The sequence below is a fragment of the Medicago sativa genome, chromosome 4 (assembly GCF_051527215.1).
Source record: "Medicago sativa cultivar Bolivia chromosome 4, Bolivia_mono, whole genome shotgun sequence".
In the NCBI taxonomy this organism is placed as follows: Eukaryota; Viridiplantae; Streptophyta; class Magnoliopsida; order Fabales; family Fabaceae; genus Medicago; species Medicago sativa.
This window is the reverse complement of record NC_140752.1, coordinates 100,151,339-100,174,069: the sequence shown is the minus strand read 5'-3', so window position 1 is coordinate 100,174,069 and position 22,731 is coordinate 100,151,339. Positions and strand designations below refer to the sequence as shown.

General features: G+C 30.0%; 2 long non-coding RNA genes and 1 pseudogene across 3 annotated transcripts; 2 read left to right on the top strand and 1 right to left on the bottom strand.

The window, feature by feature from the left end:
- Positions 1-4,068: 4,068 nt before the first annotated feature.
- Positions 4,069-5,998, bottom strand: LOC146934679 (uncharacterized). Its single transcript, XR_015007846.1, has 2 exons — positions 5,859-5,998; positions 4,069-4,596 (listed from the first exon to the last, which is right to left on the bottom strand). It is a non-coding gene; the product is annotated as an uncharacterized LOC146934679 (long non-coding RNA).
- LOC146934678 (uncharacterized) lies at positions 4,249-6,096 on the top strand. Its single transcript, XR_015007845.1, has 2 exons — positions 4,249-4,550; positions 5,894-6,096. It is a non-coding gene; the product is annotated as an uncharacterized LOC146934678 (long non-coding RNA).
- A 2,050-nt stretch (positions 6,097-8,146) lies between these two features.
- LOC146934677 (transcription termination factor MTERF4, chloroplastic pseudogene) lies at positions 8,147-10,013 on the top strand (annotated as a pseudogene). The gene has a single exon (XR_015007852.1). The product of XR_015007852.1 is annotated as a transcription termination factor MTERF4, chloroplastic pseudogene (transcript).
- Positions 10,014-22,731: the final 12,718 nt, after the last annotated feature.

The window sequence follows — 22,731 nt, the reverse complement described above, 5'->3', positions numbered from 1 at the left end:
ATATCAAACGGTTGCTTCTTTATTTTATATACTATGTCGTAATGGGGGGCGTATCGTCATTTTACGCGTTCACTTGTTGTACTGTATGAAGTTAGTTCTATGGTCACACTAGTCGAGATACCCGTGCTATAGCACGGGTAGCGCGGCTTCGCCGCGCTGTATGGCCGCGGCTCCGCCGCGTGTCGCGTCTCGGCTGTGTTTGGTATAGTATTTATTTTTGTCCATAGTGAAAATATGTAAAATATTTAAAGCATAATAATGTATATATTGATCGGTAGTAATGAAAAATTAAAAAATAATTAAATTTTAATATAAACAAATATATATTAAATTTTAGTATTGACGATATTAAAAAAACTAATAAATAAAAATAATCATAGTTTTTATTTACTAATATGTTTTAGTGTGAAAAATACTAATAATCATCCCGTGAAAAATCATAACTAATGTATTATATAATATTGTTATCGTAAAATATATTTCATAAATAAGCATATGGTAACATATTCCCGTAAAAAAAATACAGTGAGATATATTTTTGTTAATATATAGTCAATACACTCATATATATTTTATCATTATATATATTTCACATTAGATTTCATAAATAAGAATATACTAATATATTACTGTAAAACAAACATATACTCATATATATTTTTATTAATATATAGTCCATACACCAACATATACTTTATTAATATATTAGTAAAACTTAGGCGGTTCTTTCAAAAAAAAATTAAAACTTAGGCAGTCGCGATGTTTTAATAGAGATATTAAAAAAATATAATTTTTTTTTGAAAGATTAAAAATACAAATTAAAACTGATAACTCATTATAGTTACTAAAATGGGTCCCGTGTTACAATTGAACACTCCAACGGGTTTTTTACTGATACATTTAAAAAAATGGAAAAAATTGAAGTATGATTAATCATATTATATTATAATTTTTGTGTTTGTTTTAGTATTGACGATATTAAAAAAAATGAAAACACATTTCACAAATAAACATGTACTAACATATTCCCGTATAAAAACATATAATGAGATATATTTTTATTAATATATATTTCATACACTCGCATATATTTATCAATATGTGGCCGCGGCTCCGCCGCGTGTCGTGTCTCGGCTGTGTTTGGTATAGTGTTTTTTTTTCAATAGTGAAAATATGTAAATTATGTCAATTAATAATGTATATATTGATCGGTAGTAATAAATAATTATAAAATAATTGAATTTTAGTATTGACGATATTAAAAACCTAATAAATAAAAATAATCATAGTTTTTATTTACTAATATGTTTCAGTGTGAAAAATATTAATAAACATCATGTAAAAAATCATAATTAATGTATTATTTAATATTGTTATCGTAAAATACATTTCATAGATTATTTTATGAATATATTAAATATCGTAAAATACATTTCATAGTTATAGTTATAGTTTTGATATAAGTCACCTATGAATGTGTATTTTAGCAATCCACACTTCAAAGTGTGATGTCCACTTTTTTGTTATAACTTTGCCAAAAGATACCTTCATAAAATATTATTTGATGTATTTTAACAAATGCTCATAGAATAACTCGTTAAAAGACATCTTCATAAAGTGTCTTCTAACTATATATATATATACACACACGGTAATTTACACCATGAAAAAATACGATTAATTATATTAAATTTAATTATTTTCACAATAGCAATGGGAAGCACGTTATATGTTTGGGATGAATTGTAACCAAAAAAAATATGTTTGGGATGAATTGATTTATTAGTTGCCAAACCAAGAAAAAGCAATGCTCTTTTTTCTTTACTTTCTTTCTTTTCCATTCTTCCCATATTCTCGAAGTCTAGGGTGTGTTTGGATCACCAAAGAAAGTGAGAGGAAAGATTGTAAGAGGAAAGATTGTTAAAGGAAAGAAAGTATGAGGAAAGTGAATGGAAAGTGAGATGATTTGTTAGGTTATTTGATTGTAGTGAAAGTGAATAGAAAATGAGAGGAAAGAAAAAAAGTATACTTATAAAATGACATACATGCCCTTAAGTAAAATAAAATATAAAGATAATTTTTTTAAAATATAATCTTAATAAAATACACATCTTTAATAAAATAAATACACATATATAGCTGAAGTATATCACTAAATATATAGCTCAAATATATAATGATAATATATACTCTTTATAAGATACTATTCTCACGTTTTTCAATAAAAAATATTATATAATAATAATAATATAAAATAAAGATTATATTTTGACATTAGGTTGTTTTTGTCTTTTTGCAATGCCCCCTACCATCGAAAACTTTCTTCTCAAATTAGGAGGGATGAGAATCTTGTGTGGGACCCAGAAAAAAGTGGTATTTCCTTCCTCTATCTTGTGCAACCAAACCATAGAAAGTTTCTTGAAATCTGTGTTTCTATCCTTGATGCTTTCTTTCCTTAGATGATCAGCTGTTCCAAACAGACCCTAAAAGTCTATCATATCATATTTTATACTCCCTCCGTCCTTTAATGTAACCCCCTTGCATTTTTCACATTTCTTAAGAAAAGTTGTCAGTGTAATTAATGTGTCTGTTTTGTATATTAATATTACCAAATTGTCCTTTGTTTGTATGTGTATTAAATTTGACTATTCATATTTCAAGACAAGTTAGTAGTATTAATTAGGGGTATGTTTAGGAAAAAAGTTATAAATGCATCTAGTAATTTGAAAAGGGGGTTATATTTAGGAACAAAAATAAAATCAAATTGGTGGTTACATTAAGGGACGGAGGGAGTATATTACTATATAATTTTATTTACCCTCTTCATGCCCCCACATCCCGTTTCAGTGGATAAAACACTAAGTGCTACTCCCTCCGTTTCAAAATATAAGCAAAATTCACTTTTTAGGTTCATTCATTTAATGATGTATGTGGTTCATAATATGGACCATATACATCTTTAAATGAATGAACCTAAAAAGTGAATTTTGCTTATATTTTGAAACGGAGGGAGTACCCCCATAATTTTATAATACTGCATATGTCTTGGAAAGTGGCAATAAAATACTAAGTACTACATCAGTCCTTAATTATAGGGTCTTTTGAAAAAATAACGGAAATTAAGATAGTGGATATTTGTAATAAATATGTTTGTAATTACTACTGTTTTTACAATTTTTTCATTTAAGAAAGAGGGTTAGTTTATGTTTTCAACATGTTATTTATTGTGGATTGAAGAAAAATATGTATAATAAATAGGGGCATGTATGTAAAGAAATAATTAATGTAGTTGGAAATAGCGAATGAGTCTTATACAAAGGGAAAAAAAATTGTCAAAGGATCTTATAATTATCGAGGAAAATGGAGTATATTATGTTTTTATATTCAAAAGCTTTACTTGTCCTTATCTTGAAACACCCTACCTGCATACTTATATTGCCCCGATACAGTTGAAGTACTCCATCCGTTTTTTAATAAGGAAATTTTACTTTTTAAGTTCATTCAATTAATGATGTATGTGGTTCATAATATAGACCACATACATCATTAATTAATTAATTATGTATATAATTACAAATTAAAACATATTTATTCTCTCTCATCACACTATCGGCCTTCTCTCTTTGTCTTCATCGTTCTCCTATTCTCCTGTCAGACTTAACCCCCAAAATTAACATTTCTGGCCACTAAACAATCACAGTTGCCTTCCAAGTTAATGTTTTGTATTCTAAGAACAATGAAGATATAATATTTTTATATTTTCAAGCAAAAAATAATTTATTTAAATATAAAGTAATTTATTTCAGCAAGGGGACAAAGAGACAACACAAAGTAGAAAAAATTTACTTTGTCAATGACTTATTTATCACGTGATTCACTTATAAGGATTTCTCTTTCCTTGTCTTCTTGCTTCTTCCAAAACACTCATTTCATCTAATATTGTTTTATTTAATTAATTAACTTTAGAATGAAACTTATACTTGGGAGAAGTTAAAAAATTGATCTCTGTGGTTTAAAATTTGAATCACATACATATCTTAAATAATGCTAATTAAATTACTGGAATAATGAAGAAAACCATCAGACAATTTTCCAACCATCATTTACAACCACCAACTTTTCTCTATTAAGGACAATTAATAAGTTGACAAAAAAATTTAAAAACAATTAGCTAACACTACTCTCAGCCGTGCAGACTCCACACCCACATATTTATTTATTTATTATTATTTTTTATTCCTTCAACTCACACCACATCTACAAACATTTCATTTCATTTTATTTTTCTCTCTCTTCTTCTTCACTTACCAGAGAAAGCTCTCTCTTCCCTTAAACAAACCCTAGCCGCCGCTCCTTCTCCTTCTATTTGCGGTGGCCGCGCCTCCACCAACATATGACTTTCGATGTCCATTACAACACTACCAATCTAATGTTATCATCATTTACTTTCTTCTTCTGATTATTTTTTCGAAATCCTCATGGTTGACACCGTAGATCTGATACTTTGGTCTCATTCATTTTCTTTAGCAGCAGATCTGATACTTCATCATGTAAGCCCTCTTTTTGATCTTTTTCATCCCACCAAATCGCAGACTTCTTTCAAACATGCAACAACAACAATTGTAAATCAAAGTTTACATCTCTTGCTATCATACATGCAGCAAAACCAACAACAACAATCAAAAGATGAAGTTAGATGTGATTTTGTTGTATTTTCAAGAGATGTAAGCATATTTTTTGTTGATTAGTGAATCTGTTTTTGCTTTTATAGATACCAATGGTAGCCTTTTAGTAATCCTTCTGTTAGATCTTTGATAAGTAAAAGTTCCTTTTTTTCCATAATCATATAAAAAGAAACTATTTTGTTAATTAAAATTTAGAACTTTTATTGTTAGGAGTGAAGAAGTTTTTTTTAATAGATAAATGATATTTTTGTTATTCTTTATAAAAAATGCAAGATTATTTTAGATCAATGATAAAAATATATTCCTTTGTTTTCTTTTCATGCAAATTCATTGAAGATGAAAAAATAGTATACACAGAAGACACAAAGATTTGTATTTATTTTATTTTCTTGTTGAAAATAGTATACACAGATGAAAAAATTCATTAACACATGTTTGTATTTATTTTATTTTCTCGTTTTTTTTTCTGCAGTCTTTGTAAAAAAAATTAATTTTGTTTCTATTAATTGTTTTAAGTTTTGACAAAAAAACATATCGATTATTAATTGTAAAAAAAATATGTTGATAAAAAAATTCATCAAATCAAATTAAGTACAATACCATGAGTCCTAGCAGTGTGATATTCTTTTCCATAACATTTTTTTAGAGGTTTTCCATAACTTTTTATTACGCATAATAATGATATTAAAATTTCCAAAAAAGAGGTCAATCTATAATTTGTTACCCATTGGTGTAATAAAAATTTCTTTCATGGTGATATTCAATTTAGAAAACTATTAATTGTTACTTTTCCTATCCAGACATTTCTATATATTTTTATATTTTATCTTCAATTTTTTTTTAGTAAAGACTTTTATTTTGATTAAAAGAATAATAAGTTTCCTGCAAAATAAACTAATAATTCATTATATAAGAAATAAAAGAATGTTAGTAAAGAAAGAATGTCATAAAAAAATGTTAGTAAAGAAAAAATGTTAGTGGTACAGTGATGCCATAATTTGTGAATGATCTTTGTTGATCATTGGAAATAGATTTTTCCTGCAAAGAAATTGTTAGTGGTACCTTGATGCCATAGTGTATATTATTTGATTCTGTTGTATTTTCAATTTTGAAGTATATATTATTTGTAAGTAGACATAGTAGAATAAAAGAACATAAATTTATTTTGTATACCTTGATGACAATTTGTTATTTTGATGATGTTACAGAATTTGCTGACTATTTGTAAGCTGCTCACTATTTTCAGCATCGTCTTCTCTTCATCCTAAAATGTGAAGAAGAAGAAGAAATAGATAGATATAACATTGAGAAAGAAAATGAGGAGGAGAGATGAGAGAAATGAAGTATGTTTTTGTAGAAAGAATGTAAGAGAGGGAATATAAAGTGAATGAATGAAATTTGAAATTTGAAATTTGAAATTTTGATAAAAGTGGGAAAATTGAGTTTAGTTGTAAAATATCAAGTGTAACCTTTGTGTTATAGTTGTAATTGAGTTGAGGAGAAGGGTATTATAAGTCCAATAATGGTAAAAAGCATAGGAGTCTCCCACTTAAAAATTTGTTACCATCTTACCCTTTAATAAAGTGGAAAAACAGTGTAGTTAAAAATTTAGAAACAGGGACAGTTAGGAAATTTTGGTAGTAATTTGTTTTTATATATATATATAGTAGATTTTCAACACTTATGCTCACTCTTTTGACATTGACATTTCACTAAGGCTATGTTTGGTTCTATGGAAAGATTGGAAGAAGGAAAGAAAGTGAGTGGATGGATCTTGTTTCCATCGTTTGGCACCACCATAAAAAAGGAGAGGATAGAATGTTTTTGCTGGGACCCACATGCAAAACCTTTCCCCACTGGATTGGAAGGAAAGGTGGAGAAGCGACCAGTTTTTTTGGAATGACAAAAGTAACCCTCAGAATTAATATGAATAATATGCACTGTTCGTGTTGGGTGGTTGAAACTTGAAACAAAAATAAAAAATTGTACTAAACTACTGCACATTGCTAATAGCTCGTACTCTATTCCATTTTTAATTGGCTGGACGTGCTCTCCTTTTTTTTTTCTGTCAAAAAGTGATTGATTTTTGATTATACTAGTTAGTAAATTACAAAGTCATTTCTTCTTCAAAAAAAAAAAGTAAATTACAAAGTCATTAGCCTCTTCTATCAACGTATTACATGATAACATATCTATGCTTTTTTCACTCAAACATATTCATGTTTTAAAATTAAAAATACAACAATATTAATAAATGTTTTAACCGCAGTTATCAAATTTTATTGTTATTGATACAAAATTGAGTTTTAAAAATTTTATTGTTGGAAAATTGTTAATTTTGTTTAACTGAAATATTCATTCTCATGTATACTTTAACTTATCAATTTTTATTTATTAATATGTAAATATGAACATATTATATTAAATAAATAATAAATATATAACTCATTTTATCATAAGGATATTTATGTCATTTATCAAATATACATCTTTCTTTCCTTTCACTTTTTCACTTATTCCAAACAACCTAAAAATCATCACACTTTCCTTTCACTTTCTATTCACTTTCATTCCTTAATCATTCTTTCCTTTTACTTTCTTTCCTCGCACCATCCAAACATAGCCTAAATAAATAAATCGAGTTAATCTCTTTTTCCCCCATAAAATTGTAGGATGTGGTTAAAAAAATTACGATCTAATAATTCAAAATTTAACTGCAAAACATTTTGTTGAATTGGATGTTGAAAAAAGTTGAATTGGATGTTAAACATCCTCGATTGAATTTTACACACAAACATAGTTTATAATCCGATTAGGAGCAATTTTGAGCACCTTGAACAAGGTTAAAGAACGCCATAAAATAACAAATTTAACCTCAGTTTTGATCGACAGTTAACCGTGACCGGTGATGTTTTTTATACTATGTAGGAACAAGAATTTTCAATTTGAGGTGCCTAATGGGCATTGGTGTTTTGTCCACCAAAGACAAGTGAGCGTGCAATAACTGTGTATAACCACGCCTGAGCGTCAATCAACACAGTGGTCAGCAACTGTGTAGGCACCAGAGGGACATCTGACGGATGTCTGGGAACGTCCTGCACAAAGGATAACTGCCTCTTTACTCGCTCAAGTAAATGACGGTACACCCTCTCCTTCCCACACATGAGTCATCCCGAGTAAGTGCACACGATCTAAAATGGGTGCACGTCTCTGTGATCAGCATCAAATTCAACTGCATTGTACCTAAACATACTCTAAACAACAATGCCTGCAAAAACCCTACATTATAACATCAAATTCTAACATAATTTGCAATTTTTAAATCTAACCTAAACACTAACAATTTTCTAAAATTATTAAAATAACACCCTAAACAAACTACATTGCATGTAAATAGAAAGAAAATAACTTATTTGTTAATTACTTGAAGAAATTTGGCTCAAATCCTTGCAATTGAAGTTGGGGTGAATTTGGGCTTGTTTGGTTTCGAAGCATATAACTAGAAACTGGAGGTTTCTGCGTTCTTAAGATCCAGAATGCAACGGTAGTTAACAACCACTGGGGGTAAAAATATCATTTACTTGTGTCAATAGAAACTATTCTTTGTAAATAACAATTTTCTTTCTCCATTTACTCTTCAACAATTCGACTCTGTTTTCTTCAAACTTGAAACCACCTTCTTCATTTTCAGTGCTTCACTTCCTCTATCAAATCAATGCTCACAAGAAGAAAATTCCTCACTATATTCTCATCACGCAATGTTTCTAAGCTAATTTCACACCAATTTTATCCAAATGCACTTCCACATCCAATCCAAAACCCTTTCCCCCAAATTTCAAATAATTTTAGGGTTTTACTCTTCAATCTCTATGGAACCCAAGATTCTAAATTTCCTGAATACGAGATGCCTACTGTTACATGGGGTGTAATTCAAGGTCGCAAAGAGAAACTCGTTTCGCGGGTCATCATCTTCGATTATCTCAAGGGTTTGGGAATTATTCCTGATGAATTGCAGGATTTGGAGCTTCCTTCAACCGTTGAAGTTATGAGGGAACGTGTTGAGTTTATTCAGAAATTAGGGTTAACGATTGATGATATAAATCAGTATCCTTTGATTTTGGGCTGTAGTGTTCGGAAAAACATGATTCCTGTTTTAGGGTATTTAGAAAAAATTGGGATTTCTAGGTCTAAACTTGGTGAATTTATTAAGAATTATCCACAAGTTTTGCATGCTAGTGTTATTGTTGAGCTTGCTCCTGTTATTAAGTTTCTTAGAGGACTTGATGTGGAGAAAGATGATATTGGATTTGTGTTGCAAAAATATCCTCAACTTTTAGGGTTTAAACTTGAAGGTACTATGAGTACTTCAGTAGCTTATCTTGTTAGTATTGGTGTTAATCCTAGGGATATTGGTCCAATGGTTACACAGTATCCTTATTTTTTAGGGATGAGAGTTGGTACTATGATAAAGCCTTTTGTTGATTACTTGGTTAATTTAGGGTTGCCTAAGAAGATTCTAGCTAGGATGTTGGAGAAAAGAGCTTATTTACTTGGCTATGATCTTGAAGAGACTGTGAAACCTAATGTTGATTGTTTGATTAGTTTTGGTTTGAGGAAGGAATGTTTGCCTTCGGTTATTGCTCAGTATCCGCAGATTATTGGGTTGCCTCTTGAGGCTAAATTGTCTTCCCAACAATATTTTTTCAGTTTGAAGCTTAAGATTGATCCGGAAGGGTTTGCGAGGGTGGTGGAGAAGATGCCACAGGTGGTTAGTCTTCATCAAAATGTGATTATGAAACCGGTTGAGTTTTTACTTGGTAGGGCAATACCATCGCAGGATGTGGCTAGTATGGTGATCAAGTGTCCTCAATTGATTGCGCTGCGAGTTGAGCTCATGAAGAACAGTTATTACTTCTTCAAAAGTGAGATGGGGAGGCCTGTAAAAGAGCTTGTGGAGTTTCCAGAATACTTCACTTATAGTTTGGAATCAAGAATTAAACCTAGATACCAGAGGCTTAAGAGCAAGGGGATAAAATGTTCGTTGAATTGGATGCTGAATTGTAGTGACCAGAGATTTGAAGAGAGATTGCAGGGCAATTATATTGAAACCGAAAGTATAGGTCCTTCATTCCGTATTGGTGGGAAATTAGAGCTACCAGGAAACGACATAGTTTCAGATGAGGAAGAGGAGAGTGATGATGAAATGCTATACAGAAGAACGGTTTCTCTTTAGCACAACAATGTATTTTTTATTTTTATTTTGCTTGATGAAACAACTATAGAGCATAACTGTCATGTCATCAAATGAAGGACAAAGATTCATCTCTATTTCCATTTTATGTTATTATTATTTCTGCATATACATTTCAAGTTGTCTATTTATTAAAGATCCATGTAACCAATATTAGGTGAAGGGAGGTATGAAACCAATGATAGCATGTGGTACAGTACATGTTAGTTATGTCCTTAACTTCCATGCATTTTGTGTCTGTTTGGATTTGGTGTCTTGGTCGTCTGCGCTTTCACAATTGAAATTGGATTAGTATCATCATGAAACAAAAATTCATTAATAAGCTAGTTACATGGTCTTGCCACACATGGCCTTATTATAGTAAAAAATAAGCGAGCCTTAGGCCCTCATTCATTATGCACTTGCAAATCTTCTTTAACTTGCATTTTATTCCAATGAATATTCTGTGTACATGTAGTGGATTTGGTGATTCAGAACTTAGAGATTTTTAACTGCCATATTTCACTCTTGCCTTCTTATGTGCATGCTTTATTTCTTTTCAATAATTTTTTTGCCAGGTAAATGGAGGGACTTAAAACCTCTTTTAATTAAATGAAAATATGAGTGTTTGAATAATGTATGTGTGAGTGGTGGATTCATATACTTGATGCTTTAAAAAAACTGGTGAATATGTGTTCTTGATGTTTAAGCTTCCCGAGTCTATGTTGTTTTTGCGTCGACAAAAAATGATTTTGAGCTAATTGATTTGGTAAAATTGATTTTGGTTAAAAATGAATTGAGATAAAGTGTAAACCATAAGCCTAATATGATAGTTCTTGATGTTTAATGTTTAAGCTTCCCGAGTCTATGTTGTTTTTGCGTCGACAAAAAATGATTTTGAGCTAATTGATTTGGTAAAATTGATTTTGGTTAAAAATGAATAAAAATGAATTGAGATAAAGTGATAAGTGATTTGTGTTTGAATTTTTTTGAATTTTTTTTTGTGGTGGCCGGGGTTCGAACCCCGAACCTTGCATATTTTATGTATTGTCCATACCAACTGAGCTAAGCTCACGAGGACTGATTTGTGTTTGAATACATTCATGTAAAAAGAGTTGAACTATAAATGTGCGTAAAAATCATCAATTTTAGAATAAAAAGTTACAAAATCTAGCTTCAAGACAAATTGATTCCCGAGACAAATCAATTCTACTCGAAAGTAAACATACAAGTTAGAATCAATTTTAATTATTCTAAAAGTGGAACAACACATACAAGTTAATGACCCAACACAAACATTATAATGAAAAGTGATCTAGGACTTGATATTGGATAATCACATGTTTACTCATTCAAGTTGCTGACATGACATTCATTGTACCCAAAAAAATAAAAGAAAACATTATTAATAATCTAAAATTGATACTTGAGAAACCAACTTATGATTGGATAAAGCTTGGTATTTCTGGCTCCCGTACTAGTATCTTTTTAGCCGGCCTTTGGTGGGTTTGGAGACACCGTAACTTAATGTGCCTTAATAATGAAACCTTGTCTTTATTTCGGCTGTGTAACAACATCATTTCAGCAGCTGATGCAGCCAACTCTGCCTTCAACGGTGAAGAAAATCCTCCTCATTCAAACCGATTAGTGAAATGGAACAACAGAAACCACCAAGATTTCATTCTTAATGTTGATGGCAGCTGCATTGGGACCTCTCCCCGCACCGGTTACGGTGGTATTCTTCGCAATAGTTCAGGTTTTTTCATTTCAGGCTTTTCCGGTTTCATTCCTAATTCAACGGATATTTTGCTAGCGGAGCTAACAGCTATTCACCAAGGGCTGAAATTGGTTATGGATTTGAATGTGACTGAGATAATGTGCTACTCGGATTCCCTTCTAGCTGTTAATCTTATTGCGAATGACACTCAGAGATACCACATCTACGCCGTTCTTATCCAGAATATCAAAGACCTGCTAAATGATCGGAACATTTCCCTCCACCACACTTTAAGAGAGGGGAATCAATGTGCGGACTTCTTTGCTAAATTTGGTGCTAATTCAGATGTTGATCTTGTCGTCCATCAATCGCCTCCAGCTGATCTCCTCCCCTTGCTTAGAGCTGATGCGCTAGGCATTTATTTTGTTAGGAGCTAGCTGTTTGTTTCTCTGCTTTCTGTTTCTGTTTTCTTTCCTTTTCCTTTTCTTTTTTTGCTGCTGTTAACTCTTTTGTAACCAAAAAAAAAGTTTATAAAAAGGAGACTACTTTTGGTATTATGACTAGCGAAAAGACAGGCACACCGTCTTTCTGCTATTTTATTGCGATAATGTTTGAAAATTATGAACGGTGTTTTTTTACGACTTTTTGATTTTTATTAAAACTAAAAATATAAATGTTTGTTGCTTTCAGGTTATAACCAACCAAACTAATCATGGTTATCTATTTCAATGATTTCAACAATATAACAAAAAAATATAATCTAAATTGTTTTTTAACGACACCAACAACAATCTTTATTACAGAAGTTGATTTTTAAGGGTATAATTGGAATAATGAAAATGTTAGTATAGATAAACTCGTCTAGTTTGTTACATTTTTTAAATGATAAAGAAAAAAAACTTAAGATTTGTGTTTGTTACACTTATTTTAATAGTTAAATTTATTCTTATCTTTTTGTTACATGTGTTATTTGTATTGAAAATTGAGGGTATTTTTGGAAAGGAAAATTCCAACCCAAAAGTGTTGAAAGGGGTGGTTTTCTTTATATATACTAGCGAAAAGACGGGTACCACGTGTCTGTCTTTTCGCTTTTTTTACTGCGCTAACGTTTGAAAATTATTAACGGTGTTTTATTTTATGAAATTTTGATGTTGATTAAAACTAAAAATATAAATGTTTGTTGCTTTCAAGTTATAACAAATTAAACTAATCATGATTATTTATTTCATCGACACCTACAATATAACAAAAAAATATATAATCTAAATTCTTGTTTTTAATGACACCAACAACGATCTTTATTATAGAAAAATTTGTTTAAGGGTATATTTGAGATAATAAAAAAGTAAGTATAAATATACTCATCTCATTTGTTACACTTTTTAAATGATAAATGAAAAAAAAAACAAGACATATATATATATATATATTCATATCGTGTTTGTTATTTTTTTTTAATATTTAAATTTATTCTTATCTATTTGTTACATGTGTTATTTGTATTCAAAATTGGGGACATTTTTAAAAGAAAAATCCAGCCCAAAAGAGCTGAAATGGTAGTTAGCTGAAAGGGTGGTTTTCTTTATATACAATATAAATGACAATAACAAGACTAAATATGCAATGAAAATTTTATTTTGTGCATAAATAGAATAAATAGATTCGTATCAAGAATAAAATTATTATTTTTAATAACAAACAATGAGAAACCAATATCATTATTTTTATTGTTTAAAATCTAGATTGGTAGTGTTAAGCTTTTCATTTCGAATCGGTAGTTTGGTTGTTTGGAATTATACTTTTACACAAGTAATTGAGTTGTTTTGAACGACGTAGAAATTGAACAATTATATGATGATATCCAGAAAGCTAAAAAGACTCATAAGTGGAGTTGGTTTTGAGTTTTTTTACCAAGCTTCTCACTCAACCGTTCTAAACATATGAGAAATGCTCAATTTTACTTCATAATATGCACACTCTAGAAAACATAATGTTCTAACTCAATATTTCTCAACATACAAAAAAGACTCAATTTTCCTTCCACGACGTATAGGCTTAGAGAGAAATTCAGGTATGTTGCAAATTTTGCAAACAATCCATACAACCTTAAATCTGAAGTTCTAATTACAATCTTAAACCTATTTTGTATTTGCTATTATTGCAAGTGTTGGTTTTGACCACTTTATATGAGGTCGTGCTATTTTGGTTGTTGTTTCTGGTGTTGAAAGTGGGATCGATTGCACCCTTAAACATGAAATGTAATATACACATCGAGGATGTGTTTGAGGATGGGTGTTACTGTGAGAAACCACACATACAACTTAATGACTCAACACAAACATTCATCATCACCAATATGATGAAAATTGATCTAGGACTTGATATTGGATAATCACATGTTTACTCATTCAAGTTGCCGACATGACATTCATTGTACCAAAAAAATAAAATAAAACATATTCTTACATCTAAGTTATATTAACATACATAATTAATTGGTATGTAGTAAATCAACATTTTAGCTGGATAATACAATCAATCAAGTTATAGCTTAATTTTTTTAAATTGACTAACTTGGATAAATTTTAACTCAATACTAGAGCACTTAAATGAGATGGTAATATATCTCTTCCAAATTAACTTAGGTAAATTTGATATTTTTTTTAAGTAATCTAAAATTTATACTTGAGAAACCAACATTATTAAGTTTATAAAATGCAGACTACTTTTGTTATACTAGAGCACTTAAATGAGATGGTAATATATCTCTTCCAAATTAACTTAGGTAAATTTGATATTTTTTTTAAGTAATCTAAAATTTATACTTGAGAAACCAACATTATTAAGTTTATAAAATGCAGACTACTTTTGTTATTCTGACTAGTGAAAAGATGGGCACTCACGTGCCCGTCTTTCCGCTCTTTTATTGCGATAATATTTAAAAATTATGAACGGTGTTTTTTTTACGACATTTTGATTTTGATTAAAACTAAAAATACAAATGTTTGTTGCTTTCAACTTATAACAAACCAAACTAATCATGATTATCTATTTCAATCATACAAACAATATGACAAAAAAATATAATCTAAATTGTTTTTTAATGACACCAACAACAATCTTTATTATATAAGAAGTTGTTGTTTAAAGGTATAATTGAAATGATGTAAATGTAAGTATAGATAAACTCGTCTAGTTTATTACACTTTTTAAATGATAAATATAAAAAATTGAAGATTTGTGTTTGTTACACTATTATTTTAATATTTAAATTTATTCTTATCTTTTTGATACATATGTTATTTGTATTGAAAATTAAGGGTATTTTGGAAATGAAAAATTCAACCCAAAAGTGTTGAAAGGGGTAGTTTTCTTTATATATATAATATAGATAGTATAGATGAAAATAACAAGACTAAATATACAATGAAAAATTTATTTTGTGCATAAATAGAATAAATAGATTCGTATCAAGACTAAAGTTATTATTTTTAATAACAAGACTAAATATGCAATGAGAAACCAATATCATTATTTTTAGTGTTTAAAATTTAAATTGTCACTCCTAAGCTTTTCATTTTGAATCGGTAGTTTGGTTTTGTGGAATATACTTTTACACAAGTAAGTGAGTTGTTTCGAACGACGTAGAAAGAAATTGAACAGTTATATGATGATGTCCAGAAAGCTAAAAAGAGTCATAGATAGAGTTGGTTTTGAGTTTTTTTTTTTACCAAGCTTCTCACTTCTCACTTAACCTTTCTAAACATACGAGAAATGCTCAATTTTACTTCCACAACATGCAGACTCTAGAGAAGATAACGTTCCAACTCAATATTTCTCAACATACAAAAAAGACTCAATTTTCCTTCCACGACATATAGACTTGAGAGGGAAATTCAGGTATGTTGCAAATTTTGCAAACAATCCCTACAACCTTAAATCTGAAGTTCTAATTACAATCTTAAACCTATTTTATATTTGTTATTATTGCTGGTGTTGGTTGTGACCACTTTATACGGGGTCGTTCTATTTTTGGTGTTGTCTCTGGTGTTGAAAGTGTGATCAATTGCACCTTTCCTGGTGTTGAAAGTGTGATCGATTGCACCCTTAAACATGAAACGTAATATACACATCGAGGATGATGTGTTTGAGGATGGGTGTTACTGTGAGGAAGTATTTTGTACTATACCCGAGCACCTTTGGTTTCTAATGCAAATGACTGGAACACAATTACGATACCTGATTTCAGTGGCAAATATTATATTGAAGATTATAAGCTCATAAGGAACGATGAGTTTAAGATTATAAACCCCTGATTTTCTTCATCACCAACCACCTTATGCTCATGAGGTTCATGTAAACTTTCTCAATTTTTTGTTTTTACACAAATTATTTATCTTTTATCTACCATGAGTCCCCTCAAAAACAAACCTTACACCTTATTTGCAAAAACTCTTTTTCTTTTGTACCAATACAAACATTGTTTTCTTTTTGTGTGTTGACAGTTAGGCATGCAAAGGTCTAATTACATAATTTTATATCACAAATTTGGATGGTTTAAAACTCAATATTATTTACTTAAATTGGTTCGGTGTGGATAAAACTTGTTTTAAAGGGACACAAAATAATGACTTTATCAATTAAACAAAAGTACGAAAATAAAATTGATTGTTCAAAGGTGTATATATCTATGTTTATAACTTATACCTCTTAAAAAATGTTTATAACTTGTAAAATTTATAGGATTTTAATATCATATAAAACTAACAATGTGAATACACGAGATTATTAATAATCTCTTGTATTCATATTGTTAGTTTTAATCTCTTGTTCTCATATGAAAGAAATGGGATGAGATTTATTTGAGTGAGATTGGAGGAAGGGAACTGTGTTTTTGTGTTTCTAACAAAATTGTTATGTAATTGTAGTTGTGTTTATAGGATAGGAGCATGGTTTGCGGTTGTGTTTTTTTGTTCATTTCATTCTTGTGAAGGAAGGGTACCTATATATACACTAAATGAATGATCCCATGTTGCATTCTAATTGAATGAACTAGTTCATTTCTTTCTTGTGATGACAAAGCCCTATGTTACATTGCATTGCGAATGATTGAACGTGAATTTGAAAAAATTAATATATACATAACTTAGAAAAAGAAAAGGAAACCATTAAAATCTTTTGGTGCATAACTTCGGTATCTTCTTATATTATTTCTTCATAACATATAACAACCTAAACAAAGAAGAAAAATTACATATAATTAAGGTAGTTAACTAGTAGATATGTACTTGTTTTGTAGTAAAAGTTAAGTACTTCTGGAGATTTTTTTTAAAACAAATATTTGGAAAATGCAAACAAAAAAAATCTATAAGAGTACATATTTGAAATTTATAATCAAAGAAAATCTATTGTGACTGTTTTATTATTTAATTATTATCTTTGTTCTCCATGTAATTTAAATTATATAATTCTTTGGTAATAAATTTCAAATATGCATTTCTATAGATTCTTTGGTTTGTATTTTTTCAAATCTTTGCTTCAAAAAAGAATCTACACGAGTACTTGAAATTTACTACGAAATAATTATAGTTCCGAAGGTGAGAAAAATACTAGAAGGAGGTTTAATTGTGTTGGCCCTTTTTTGTTTGAAAAATCTTTTCTAAGTGTTTGAATGAAGCAAAGGAGTTAAGATGATCAGAGAGACAAAACAAACAATTATCCTGGTTCACCCTACAACTCGAAGTTAGGTCAGTCCCGTTGCACTTTCAAGAAATTTTTATCTATAATCACACAAAATTACAACTGCTCAAACACACAAGTTTGAGACTTTCTCGCCTCACACAAGAGGACTTACACAATCAGAGTTCAACAAATAAAAGATTGTGTTTACACTTTGTACTTAGAGAGTGGTAAACAAAACTTAAAGTTCTGGTAACTTCTGACACCGAGAAAATCTAATATGTAAAGTTTGTAAAAAAAATTCTAAGTGTTTGTGTTTTTGAATTTGACAGAGCTTTTGGCACTTGTAAATTATTTTAAGTCTCAAACTGCTCAGGTCCTTATACAGAGGAGAAACTAGAGAGTCGTTGTTTGAAGAGTATCAATGCATCAAATTCGTCATTGAGAAGCCTTTGACCAGATTTGAAAACTTTATCTCGAATTGATAATGTCGTTGAATAGTATTAGAGGAGTCACCTGCTTATTTGAGAATGATATGCTACATTATCTTTGTCATTTAAATTTTTTATTTGTTTCTACACGTCGTCAGAAGAAGACAAAACAATGGATAACAAAATCGTCAAGAATGTGATGACCATTCAAGGTCTGAAATCTGACAAGGTATGCAACCCGATTTTTTTGAGATACGACCATATTGATATTGTGATTATGGCCGATCAAGATAATGATGGCTCTCATATCAAAGGCTTATTGATTAACCTAATTAACAAAATGTGGCCATGAAGTTGTTGATAATTCTCTCAAAAAAAAATTTGTTGATAATGGTGGTCGTAATCATGTTTTGTGGTTTAAACCCATTTAAGTGGTCCACTGAAAGTCAATATTCTCGTGCCGAGGTTGTTTCATCCCATTACTTCCATATTAGTTGTGACTTTTTCTTATAGTTAGAACCAATTTTTTTTTTTGAAAATTTTCTTATAGTAAGATAGGAGGGAACATGAAGTGTATAGAAACTTTAATAATGTTAATTGTAGTTTATTTTCGATCACATATATACATATATGGATATTTAAATTTAACTAGTGAATTTTCAAGTGATCGATTTTTCCATTTTTTATTTTTAATGCTTCTACTATTACTCATTGATTATATTGCAATATTTAACAATACTAGCATGGGCACCCGTGCCAAGCACGGGCTAGAATGCCGTTATATTTGATGGAGGGAATATTGTGATGTATCAGGTGTTACTTAAAATTTTAGATGGAGTTTGGGTTGTATCATTATCACTTGTGCGGTTTCTCTTTATCCAAATTGTCTATCTACATCAACGTAGGCTCCCACAGAAAGCCCAACGGTGGTATCACATCCGGGTTCGACGTTGTGGGGGATCGAGAGTTGTTCTTGGTGGTGGACTACAGACACAAAGATCCTAACACTTAATGGAGAGATGTTAATGTCTCAAGTGTGAGTTAAAATTCCGTATTGTATGCAAGAGTAGATGTGAGAAACATATAAGTGAAATGACTCATATACATAATGCCTTAAGACTTTGAAAGAAGATAGGATGTGAATCTCACTTCTGTGATTGATCTTAGCTTAATGTGATAATACAATCCATTGTAGGATCCTAGCCTAATGTGATGATTTGTTTCGTTATTTTTTGAGTATCATTTGTTTAATTTTTCATCTTAAATTTTAGTTTTTGAATGTGATTAGCTTTCATGCACAAAAAAAAATAACCTTTGTCATTTCAAATTCCTTCACTTATGGTATTTCATGGGATCTTGCAATGGAAAAATGTATATGTATGATGAGTTGACAAAATACATATTCGTTAGACATTTTAAATAGATGTACATATTTTCAATAAATCTAATATTTTGGTAGCATAATTGCCCAGTAATATTCAACTTCTTCAACAAATCCATAAAATCACCAGCAATTCATTATGTTTCCTATGCTCTCACGAATAAAACGCACACTCCTTATTTTTTTTTCTCTTTTCATTTCTATCAAGTTCAAATTCATTTTAATTTTCTTTTCTTTTATAATTTACTTTATCTCTTCTCATGAAAGAAAGAAACAAACACCCCTCTATGAAACTGCCGCCAACCCACTTTTTTTTACCATGTCGTGTCTCTGACCTTATGTGATATCTCACCAGATCACATACATAATAGTCTCACACTTAAGGGAGAGATGTTTATGTTTCATATGTGAGTTAAACTTGTGTGCAATAATATAAATTGAGTAACATATAAGCAAGAAGAACAATATACCTAATGTCTTAAGATTTTACGCAAAGATGTGATGTCAATCTCACTTGTGGAGTTTCTCATAGTCAAATGTGATGGTCCAACCCATTTTAGACTCCCTCAGAACTCTAAACATTATAGTGAGTTAAACTTGGGTGCAATAATATACATTGAGTAACGTATAAGCGAGAAGAACAATATACCTAATGTCTTAAGATTTTACGCGAAGATGTGCTGTCAATATCACTTGTGGAGTTTCTCATAGTCAAATGTGATGGTCCAACCCATTGTAGACTCCCTCAGAACTCTAAACATTAATTTTTTTTTTTTTTAGTTTTTGAATTTCATTTGTTTAACTTTTTATATCCATTTTTTTTAACCATGTTGTGCCTTCGCCTAACCTTATTTGACTATCAACAAATTACAGACGCATTGAGTCTCACACTTTAGAGATATATGTTCATGTGTAAATTTTGACTTAAAGTTCCACATTATTGGATGCCAAAGTAGACGTTGAGAAACATATAAGTAAGATGACCAATACACCTAATGCCTTAAGGTTTTGGATAATGATGTGATGTCAATCACAATTGTGTGGTTTAACTTAGCCTAATGTGATAGTCCAACCTACTATAGACACCCTTAGAACTCTCAACATTACGATAAACGGTTTTGTTAGTTTTGGGATGCCAATTATTTAATTTTTATATCAAATTTATGTTTTTGGGTGTTGTTCACTTTCATGCAATATTTTTTAATCAATCTCTAAGATATTAAATTCCTTATCCTTTGATCTTTGGTGGAATTTAACCATAGATAAACACTTAAGTGTTATGCTGAGTTAACAAAATATGTGCTTAGTAAATTCTTTATATGTTGTTGCGTTTTTTTACCCGAATCTAACTTTTTGGTAAATTAGTTTTTTTAACGCAATCTAACTTTTTGGTAAATTGATTACACAAAAATCTTCAACTCCTTCAACAATTTCATAATATCACTTGCAACTTAATTCATTCTTTATAACCTCATGGACAAAATACACAATTCTTATTTTTTTTTAACCGGTATCAGTTCTCTCAATCTCAAATTTATTTTTCATCTTCTAATTTCTTTGATCTCTTCTCATGAAATAAAGGAACAAAAACACACTTTTAGTAAATTACCATTAATCTACCTTTTTGATCATGTTGTACATCGGTTTGACCTTATTTGACTATGTCACGTAATTACGGACACAGAGAATGTCACACTTGAGGGAGATATGTTATCGTGTAAAATAAGAGTTAAAGTTCTACAATGAAAGGAATAGTAGATATTGAATAAGATATAAGTGAGATGACTCACAAACGTGTGCCTAAATAATTTGGAAGAAATTGTGGTGTCGATATCATTTGTCTAGTTTCTTTTAGCCTAATGCAAAGATACAACCCAATGTAGGTTACACTTGCAGTCCCGAAATTATGATGATTTGTTTTGTTAGCTTTTGAATGTCATTTGTTTAATTTTTTTATGTTAAATATTATATTTTGGAAGTTGTTCGCTTTCAAGCAATTTTTATTTGTCAAGGCGATAACTATTTTTTATTTAACTTCTGTTATTTTAAGTTCATTCACTTTTAATCTTTAGTGGGATATGACAAAGGAAAAACGTTTATGTGTTATGCTGAGTTGAAAAATACATGTTTATTGTACATTTTAAATTGATGTAACATTTTTAATGAGTCTAATATTTTTGGTAGAATAATTACTCAGTAATATCCAACTCCTTCAACAAACTCATAAAACTACCCACAACTCACACGTTTTCCTTGTCATTTCTTTCTAGTTCGAATAATTTTTCTAATTTAATTTCTCTCTTCTCATGAAATAAATGAGAAAAAAAGAACACATCTCTATGAAACCATCACCAAGCCACCTTTTTTACCATGTTGTGCCTCTGGCCTTATTTGACTATTTCATCATATCATAGACATAGAGAGTCTCACATTTAAGGGAGAAATGCTAATTTGTCATGTGTGAGTAAAAATTCTATATTGCCAGCAAGATTTGATATTTATGAACATATAAATGAGATGAGTAATATACATATTGTCTTAAGGTTTTGGATGAAGATGTGGGGTTTCTCATTTTGAAACACAATACCTTGGTATATGTTCCTCATCAATATTATTGGACATCCAACTTTAAATCTTAATTTGTGGTTAGAAATATGCAACTGTTAATATCATCCAAGAACTCAATTGAATACCATTTTCATTGTAGCTTTTTATTTTGGTCAGATTGACAAACCAAATCAAAGCTAATATTTTCCTTCTCATTTTCTGGAAACAACGATAGAATAATATTGTTAAAGTGCTCAAATGGGTCCAAAGTTTGAGCAAGTATCCCTCGCTCTTGATTTTTTTGGAGATCTATATATTTTCCAAATTATTTGGATAAACAAAGTCAATAAGGGAACACAATGAATAAGTTTGATCTAACCCACTTGTTTTAGCCTGGGACTACTTTTAAGGTCTCGTGTTTGATTCTCTCTGCTGCCTTCATATCAATTTTAAGGTCTCGTACTTTCTTTTCAAATCCATGTATCAATGCTTCATTGATTTTCAATGGAATATTGAAGGATGAACCGGTTGTACGAACACTTAGAATTAACACGTAAGCTATGACCCTAGGAAAAAATGGTCAAATTGATAATAGATTAGAGCCTCGTAAGTATGTGGATAGCAGTTCAATTTCTGCCTCATGTGTATGGAAAATATTCGGCTGAGATGAGAGAACTCGTCTTATGTATCCCACAGGTTTTCCAACTAAGATTAGTCACTGCTTAGCGGTGATGTAAGCTTTATACCAATTTCATGATACCTCGAAAAAATATCAAATATAAAATTAGTTACCAAACTTAATTGATACATTTAATTAGTATATCTAATAAACATTAAAAATCAATATTTATTATTATTAATAATAATTAATAATAATAACAATAATATTTAAAAATTGATAATTTCAGCAAGCATTTATTTTGTATTATTTTCGACCAAAAATTTTCATCAATAAGTTAATCGATTGTTAGAGCATCCACAATGGACCTCTCCTTTTGGTTGCTTAAATGAGTCTCTATGTACATGTCACTTGCTCTTATAATTAATACTTAATAAGATTT